The 9,536-nt window shown below is 44.8% G+C and overlaps 1 long non-coding RNA gene across 1 annotated transcript; it reads left to right on the top strand.

The window, feature by feature from the left end:
* The first annotated feature begins 1,909 nt into the window (after positions 1-1,909).
* Positions 1,910-8,026, top strand: LOC127190961 (uncharacterized). The gene is made up of 3 exons (XR_007830807.1): positions 1,910-2,099; positions 3,331-3,416; positions 7,949-8,026. It is a non-coding gene; the product is annotated as an uncharacterized LOC127190961 (long non-coding RNA).
* The last annotated feature ends 1,510 nt before the right edge of the window (positions 8,027-9,536 follow it).

Here is a 9,536-nt window from a genome sequence, read left to right as displayed (position 1 = left end):
AATGTCAGCTCCACAAATCGAGCATAAGACAGAAACAGGGATGGGGCAAAAATAAATCCTATAGACAGAGTCTGGAAAGTTCTCCAAGATGAGGGACTGGAAGGGAGGGGGGACCTTAGACAAGAAGGAATCCCAGACAAGCCTGGGTGAAAGAAGCTTTAGAGAGCAACATGCAAGCTGCATTTTATAGGAAATTCCAAAGTTGTCTTCACAGGGGCTGGAGAGATCGCTCAGTTGCTAATAGTACACACTGTTCTTCCAAAGAACTGGAGTTCAGTTCACAGCACCCACCTCAGGCTCTCACAATTGCTGCAATGGCAGGTCCAAGGGGACCTAGCGCCTCTTCTGGCACCTGCATCATGCTTGCAAACCCACATGTGGATACACCCAAGTAACACAAGTTAAAAGTATAAAATTAGATGCAAACTGAATATGAGGTTACATTCATAACCACTTCCTCAAGTATGCTTTTACAGGGTGGCTGCAGCTGGACACAGAATGCATCATTTTGTATTTAGGGGTGAAGGCCCGATTCTCTCCTCAGTAAGGCAGTAAATGGATGCAAAGATCTCTTCAACTATACTCCAATTTGCTGTTAACACGTATCGAGTAGAGTTTATTTAATTTTTTTTTCCATTCTGTCTTTCCATTTTTGAATTTCTATTTTTAATTTTTGCCAACAATCTTTCTTCCTGGCCATTTTTATAGCCTTGATTATTTTTTGTGATCCCATTTCTATCTTTTAAATATTTATTTTTATTTTGGCTTATAGTATGCGTATGTGTCTGTGTGCAGATACGCGCTTGAGTCCAGGTGCCCGTGGGGGCCAGAAAGGACGCCCTGGAGCTGAATTATGGGTGCTTGTGTGTGCTGGGAGCTGAACTTGGGAAGAGCAGCATGTGTCTTTAACCACTGGGCCTCTGTGGGGCCCCTCAGCATTTTATCAGTTGTTCCATGTGTCTGAAGAAGAGACTTAACCGATTCTCAGCTCTGCCACACCTCATTCATGGTGACTCACCTGTGCTTTCCATATTTCTGTAGTTTGCCACTCTTTTTGTTGATCTCACTTCCTTAGAATCCTGAGGGTCTACATGAACCCGTTGGTCCAGCGAGGACTTAGGTTTGCTTCCACTGAGGGAGTGGGTGCTATCTCAGTATGATGCAGGAATCCACGTGGCCACGTCCTCCTTTTCCTGTGGTCCCTGCCTAGACTGTGATGGCCATGGTGGATGCAGCTTTAGCGCCAGGTAAATCCTTCTCTCCTGTTCTTCATCCTTCATGTTTCCATTCGGATTCGTCTCCTTTCCCACTTGGTACTTATTTTGTCAGTCATAGCCAACACTTCTAGACATCTTTCTCCTTTCATTCATCCATATGACTGTTCACTGTATGATGTAGGGAGAGGGGAAAGACTTGCCCTTCCACATCTGTCAAGCACAGGCCTTTGTGTATAGGAAGTGTCCATCATGTAATTAATGATTAGTTAGTTGATATACAACATGGACCCAGGAAAATTAGCATATCTCATGCCAGTTTTCCTCTGGAACCGATGCCCTGTCCTGTGTGGCTTGGCCTTTCCGAATTATCTGCTCATAATTATTCGAGGAGCTTCCTCCCTTCACTCACAAGTGAAGGAGTCACTGTTGGTTCAGCTTCAAGCACCACCGCCACCTCCCAGCCTTTGCCAACAGTGGCTGGACCCTCATCTCTGTTTGTTTGTCCCAGTGTTCATTACTGTTTGGCTCGCCTCCATCAGCTGCCAATGCAGAACTATTTATATCAACACACAGGAGCCCTGGGGTGCTTCCCTGTGCCATCTCCCATCTTCAGAATGCCTTTTATCAGAAAGGACTTTGCCCAGCTCCCCTCCTAGAACCTCTCCCAGCATTGGCCCAGGGGCATGCCTGGCTTCCCCGGGGAAGTGGCAGCTATTGGCCCATCAGCTTGGACGATAAAGTCTTTGCCTTCCAACTAAGAGGCCTGGCCACGAGACATGCTGTGGAACTTGCCCAAAGAGGTCATGACAGCTGAGTCACAGAGAACATCGTTGAACCTGGGAGTCTGAGGGAAGGAGAATGCCCACTGGGACTGGAGCCAAGGTGCTGAGTCATGGCCCTGGGCTCTGAATGTCAAAGCTTCTAGAAGGGGGTGCTGCCCTTCTTTGAACATTATACCACAGAGACATATGCCTAAACATTACACAGCACCCATAAGTACTTACACGTTTGGTGTGTGTGTGTGTGTGTGTGTGTGTGTGTGTGTGTGTGTGTCTATAGGTCATAGGACAACTTGTGGGAGTCTGCTCTCTCTTTGTACCATGAGGATTCTGAGAACTGAATTTGGGTTATCAGGCTTGGTAGCAAACACCTTCACTCACTGAACCATCTTGCCCAACTATCAGTTGTTTACAATGAAATTAGTTAATTTTAAGAAAGACCATCACTTCCTATTCAAAGTTATTTGTTACGGTCATCTTTTGATTTAAATAAAAAGAGAGGCTGGAGAACACTGGTTAGAGTCACTCATCTTTCCACTGCCAGGGCTGTGAGTTCTGCCGTTCAGAGGCCAACATGGTAACCCTGTGACAATATCGTTGGTCAACAATGTGTCATGTGGGCTAGAGCTTTCATCAGCTCTAATTCAATCTGTCTGCTCATTACCACCACAATTCCCTCCTTAGACACCCATCTTCTGGTGCCCTGGCGGAGTCTGACTAATAGGACTGACCCCACAGTCACAGATCTGAAGAAGTCAGAGCAGGTCCTGGAGAAATCAGGCCACAGAGTGGAAGGCCGATCATCATTTTCAATTGAACTGAACAAATTCATATTCCTGTTAGCATTCACAGCAGGTGATATATGAAGTATGTCTGGGCGATGGGCCAAAGAGAAATTTTAAGACCTAGCGCAATTTCATACTAAAAATAAAATTACCAATCCAATTTACTTATAAGTCAGTTGTAACTATCAGGCCAATGTGGAACCTACTCCCGGGAAAGCTGTGTCATCTCTGGACGCAGGCCAGAGTTTCTAACAGGGGAATAGCAGCATTGCACCACTGGGTCAGGGTTGAAATTCAGTGGGTGGTAAGTTTCAAAACACTAGCCTAGAAACAGCCACAGGCTGCTCTCAGACCCTGTGTTGGTGGAATGTTGGTGCTACTTACATGCCTGGGAAGGTTACTTCTGCCATAAAAACATTACAAATTCTGTAGAAGCAAACCTCCTGCTGCTCCTGGCTCCGTCTTTCGTCTCTGTACCACTGACTACAGTGCACTGTCCTTAGTTAAAAGTTGCCCTTTGTTCTGAAAGGGTCATTTCTTTCTCTGAAGGTTGCCTGAGTCAATATGACGGTGTGGACTTTCAGCTCAGAACAAGCAGATGTCAATTGTCACATTCTCCTCACGTCCAAAGAAAGGTAAATGCATGGGGAGTTACAGAGTGTGTAGGATCCAGTGCAGCACTCAGATCAACTGTTTTTAGCGGACCAGGGTCCCTGGGGAAAAACAGTCAACAGCATCTGCCTCCTGCTCTGCTCATTATAAACATTTTTAAGGGATTCTTTTCTTTCTTTCTTTCTTCCTTCCTTCCTTTCTTTCTTTCTTTTTTCTTTCTTTCTTTCTTTTTTTTTTGTTTTTTTTTGTTTGTTTGTTTGTTTGTTTGTTTTGAGACAGAGTTTCTGTTTTTTTGTGTAGCCTTGGCTGTTCTGGACTCACTTTGTAGACCAGGCTGGCTTCGAACTCACAGTGATCCGCCTGCCTCTACCTCCCGAGTGCTGGGATTAAAGGCATGTGCCACCACTGCCCAGCATCTTTCTTTCTTTCTTTGTTCCTTTCTTTTTTCCATCCATTATCTCTTTTCATTTTTTTCATTTTTAAGTAATTTATTCAGATTACATCCTGATTGTTATCCCCTCACTTGTATCTTCCCATTCCCCCCTCCCACCCTCTTTCACCCTATTCCCCTCCCCTAGACCTGTGACAGAAGGGGACCTCTTCCCCCACTATATCATCACAGTCTATCAGGTCTCATCTGGATAGCCTGCTTCCTTTTCTTCTGAGTGCTACCAGGTCTCCCCACCAAGGGGAAGTGGTCAAATAGGGGGCATCAGAGTCCACATCAGAGGCAGTCCCTGCTCTCCACACAACTGTGAGCAATGTGCTTTTCTTTTTATTTTACCTTAAGAAGTTGGAATAAAAACACAAGCCTTTAAATTTTAATTGCTGATCCTATTTCTTTCTTACCTTCAAGCCTTCCATGCTGTTTCCCTTTTTAATTGCCAACTATTAACCCCCCCCCCCAGAGATCACATAGAAGGAACTGGAAAAAAAAAACCTCACTTTCTGCCATATTTCTCCATCTGTTCCCAGGCACCACAACCTCTGCATCGCTCCAAAGAGCGAGGCTTCCCCAAATCATGCTTGATCCTGTGTCTCCCCTTCCTCGCTTTTTCCCTTTACAGGATCTTCTTTATAGGGAGGAGACTCTTTGTACCACCTTTTACTTACTCTTTCCTATACTCAATCAAACCAGTTTTCTCTTCTCGCTTCAATAGTATAACAAGCACTCTGGTCATCCGTAAGGTCTCCAATGCCAACATAAAGGCAGTGACCAGTGTATGGATTGAAAGTAGCTACAATGAGCCTGCCACTGTCGTGCTCACCTGTAATCCCAGCACTTGGGGAGGCAGAGGCAGGCGGATCTCTGTGAGTTTGAGGACAGCCTGGTCTATAAAGTGAGTCCAGGACAGCCAAGGCTACACAGAGAAACCCTGTCTCAAACAAACACACAAACAAAGGAATGAAAGAGAGTAGCTACAATGTTTGTAGCCAGTGGTGTCTTTACCAAGCCACTCATATAGATGACTATGGGCTATCTTTTCTGTTTCTATGGCTCCTATTCGTACCTGGTTCCTCAGCCTTCTCCAACTATCCTGCAGCTTTTGATAAATCTAACTGAGGCTAGTGAGATGACTCAGAGGGTAAAGGCACATGCTGCTAAAGTCTGATGACATTAGTTCAATCCCTAGGACACACACACACACACACACACACACACACACACACACACACACACTCACTCGCTCACTCACAATGTTCTTTTTGTTATCTCATTTTGTCTTAAAATAGCCAGAGTTGCCTCTGACGTATATAGTGAAGAGCTCTTAACTGATTTACTTATGGGGAGAGGGCTGAGGGAGCTGGAGATGGAGGGTGGTGGAGGGGATGACTAGACTGACCAAGTTCTATAAATAGAGTAATTTCTAAAACATGTAATCAGGCTGAGGTGTGTAACTTAATAACAGAACTTTCCCAACATGTGAAAGGCCATGGGTTCAATTTTCAACACCAAAATAAATGAATTAATTAAAATAAATAAGGCAGAGAAGATATTGGAAAGATTGCTGGTCCTCTGCCACCGGGAAGAGTTGGAGGATCGCTGTCTTCCGGTGCCTAGATACTCATCTGTTGCTGCCCAAAGCGTAAGCTCTCCTCCCAGGCCCGCCGCCTCCTTGTCATGGTTGTCTGTTAGACTTGACCACGACACTCACTTTGTGCTAGTTTGCTCACTCAAACTGGGAGAAACTGCCTACACAGAATAGTGGACAGAGGCTACGACCACGAATTCATGATAACGACAAGGCAAACCACACACAGGAGCTCCAACTCCTTAACTACTAGAAGCAAGCAAACACATCCCGTTCCATTCGTGAATTTTAAATCTGGCCCCACACAGATGCAGCACATCTTTCCTGAAGATAACGTGAGCTGTGGAAAACCAGAGGAACCTACACAAAACGTTGCGCACAGCAGCACATACCATCAGTTTTCTTTTTAATACGGAGAAGCTGGAATCTTCTCAGAACCCACAGTTAGAAGACCAGCTACATACACAGCAAGCAAGTACCACACAGCAGGGAGGAGAGAACTTCCTGGTGCCAGTTTCTTGCTCTATCTGCGCAAGCATTGGAGCTGTAGTTTGGATCCGCAGAACCCATAGAAAAGCTGTCTTGGCATGGGTAGTCCACCTGCGGATTTGATAAAAAGGCTAAAGGCACATCAAGGAAGAGGAGGTGGAGCGATTCTTTTTTTTTTTTTTTTTTAGATATTTTTTTTTATTAATTTATTCTTGTTATATCTCAATGTTTATCCCATCCCTTGTATCCTCCCATTCCTCCCCCCCCCCATTTTCCCATTATTCCCCTCCCCTATGACTGTTCCTGAGGGGGATTACGTCCCCCTGTATATTCTCATAGGGTATCAAGTCTCTTCTTGGCTACTTGCTGTCCTTCCTCTGAGTGCCACCAGGTCTCCCCCTCCAGGGGACATGGTCAAATGTGAGGCACCAGAGGGTGGAGCGATTCTTAATGCCATAGGACTAGGAAGTCGGATTCTAGATAAATCAAGACAGCTACACCCATGCCTAAACAGAGCCTGGACAATGGCCACACCAGGTGATGCCCCAGTGTAGCTGAGAGAAATCTCACAAGGCCCCGCCCCTAGATGAAGAGCTACAGCAGTTAAGGACTTCCGAGAGAGGGAGAATTAGTCTTCTTCAGGGATGAGGGCCCTAGCTGGTTATCCAGTACCAGTGGTCAGCTCGTAAAACACATAGGGACAGGAAACATGAAATGGACTCAACAGGTTGTATTTGAGAGGCAGTGGAGAGGAAGGGCGAAGGAAGGATTTGAGGAAGAGAGGGAGGTAATGACATAATTATACTTTAAAATAATACTCACATGTTCAATAGGGGGAAGGGTTAAGATTCCCAGAATGAGAGAAGGAGTGAGCAAGTCTCACAATATAGTTAGTTTTCTTTAATAAGCTAGATTGTGAATACATTTCATAGAGTATAGAAATTATTGAAAGGAAGGGACTGGAAAGGCCAGCGAGCTTTCCCAATGCTCAGGGGTGGTTACTGGCTCCCACAAATGGTGTGGAGATGGGCATGGCTGCAGATTTGGCCATTGCTGCCATTCATATTTCCCAGTTTCTCAACTCATGAAATCTGAGTCTGTTGACACTAAGGCTTTGCCCTCCACTGTTTATATTCCGTGATCACTGGAGAGAAATCTGAGCTGTTGTCAACTGGGTTAGCTCATTTCATTTCCTGCTTCCTGTTATGGGTGGGACGTATTTAGGGTAAAAAAAAAATGGGCAGCTGGTGTCTGGCAGTGCTTTCTTCTCTCTGAGTTCCTGGCCTTGTGCTCATAACCTACAACAGTTGGGTTTAATTGTCCATTTGACACACTCTTGAACTACCTGGATTTTAGGGAGGAACTGCGTAGGTCTGGTTAGTTTATGGCCTTGTCTCCTCTGAGTGCAGGGGAACAGATATCTCAGTTATGGCAACTAAGGGAGAAAACAGCCCCTTGTGGGTTCAGCATTCTCTAAGCGGGAGATCATGAACTGTACAAATGTAAAAGTTGAATCAAGCACTAGCGTGCACACATTATTTCCATCTGCTTTAGTGTGGCTATGATGTCCCAATTGCTTCCAGTTTCCTCACCCCTGAATTCCTGGACATGGCAGACTGTAACCTACAACTGTGAGCCAAATAAGTCCTTTCCCCTTGAAGTTGCTTCTGTCAGGATATTTTCTCACAGCAACAGGAAAAGGAAATAAGACACTGCTCTTCCCCCCCAAAAGCCTAAAATATTTGAATAGAAGGAGTGTGTAGCTACTGTAGAGTTCCTGATGTAAAACTTTGGGGGAACTAGCTCTCTGTTCCCTCCGTGGCATAACAATGGTGTTGCTCTCTCGTGCCATGAAGAACTGTCTGCACACATGGTGGGCGGCTGCAGCACAAGCACATCGGTTAGACAGTACAGGGAAACTAGAAATAAATTAGCATGTTTATCCATATCCCATGGCCACTACATTTTTAGGATATTAGCCAAAATTTAATCATTAAATGTTTTCCAATATTTTTGTTCCCTCAATTGTGAAGCAAAGGAACAGTTATGAAGAACATAGAAGTCCCATGAAGTGCTATGAAGCTATCACATAGGACATGCATGAATGTTGCTGGTCCAGAGGCAGCTCCATGGAAAATTTTCAATTGCAACAAACAGGATATGAAAGTTAATATTTGTTTTTCCAGACAAGATCTGCTTTTGAATTTTAGAAATTTGTGTGTGTGTGTGTGTGTGTGTGTGTGTGTGTGTGTGTGTGTGTGTGTGTACATGAAGTATACGGGAGGCACAAGCCAATGCATGACTGTGGACAACCATGAGGAATGGTTCTCTCCTTCGACCTTTATGTGGGTTCCAGGGATTGAGTCCAGGTCACCAAACTTGTAAAACATGCATCTTTGCCTGCTAAGCTTTCTCACCATCCCAGGATCTTCTCCTGCAGCTCAGGTGGCCTTAAATTTGAAACCCTCCTGTCCCTTCCTCCAAGGGCTGGGATCACAGGAGTATATGACTATAGTTTACCTTTCAAAGTTTTATAAACAATTGTTCTTTGTTTAGAATTTGGGGGAAAGGTATTAAAGGAGACCCAAGCAGGGCCTTGGAAATGGCCTAGTCCAAAATGCCTGAGGGAAGGAACATGCTAACAGTGACCTATGGCGTCCTCAAAGGCAGAAAGTTTCAGAAGTCATGAATGTGCGGTGATGGGGTCACCATGTCAGGCCCTTAGGAGATTCTAGTTTCTCAGTCAGACAAAGGGCAGGTGTTCACCTTCCCACTCTGACTCAGACCTCAGCCTCCAAGGAAGATGCTGTTTGATGTGAAGCAGCAAGACCTGCATGTACCATTGGGCAGGAAGGCTTGACTTGTAACTGCGATGTCATAAGCCACCCCTGCTTCCCATCCCCCAATCACTGTGGCCCAGAATCCCACTGTGGACATTTGTTCACTGGCCTGCGAACACTGATACCTACAACACTAGTAGAAAAAAACATTAGAGTATGTGACTTCAGGATATTGAATATTAATGTTGCTTATGTAAACATACTTCATATAATTTTCCTACTTAAAAAATTATATTAACTATCTATTTATTTGTTGTGTGTGCATTATTTCCTCAGGATACTATCTCAAAAATAGGCATTTGAGAAGATACAAAACATCTAAAGACGTTGACTTAAAAATTACATTCTCATTTAATGTGGGTGTGTGCAAGTGTGCCACAGCGTGCACGTAGAGGTCAGAGAACAATTCAAGGGTTCAGTTCTCTCCTTCTGCTACATGGGTTCTGGGTATCAAATTCAAGTCATCAAGCTCAGCTGCATACACCTTTATCTGCCGAGCGGTGGCACCAGGACCCAGATCATTCTTTTTTAAAAATATATTTTATTAATTTATTCATATTACATCTAAATTGTTATCCCATCCCTTCTATCCTCCCATTCCTCCCTCCCTCCCTCCCTCTCATTCTCCTCTTACTCCCCTCCCCTATGACTGTGACTGAGGGGGAACTCCTCGCCCTGTATATGCTCATAGGGTATCAAGTCTCTTCTTGGTAGCCTGCTATCCTTCCTCTGAGTGCCACCAGGTCTCCCCATCAAGGGGACATGGTCAAATATGGGGCAC

Source organism: Acomys russatus, chromosome 6 (genome assembly GCF_903995435.1).
Source record: "Acomys russatus chromosome 6, mAcoRus1.1, whole genome shotgun sequence".
NCBI lineage: Eukaryota > Metazoa > Chordata > Mammalia > Rodentia > Muridae > Acomys > Acomys russatus.
The sequence above is the reverse complement of the archived record's forward strand: the minus strand, read 5'-3'. Positions and strand labels throughout refer to the sequence as shown.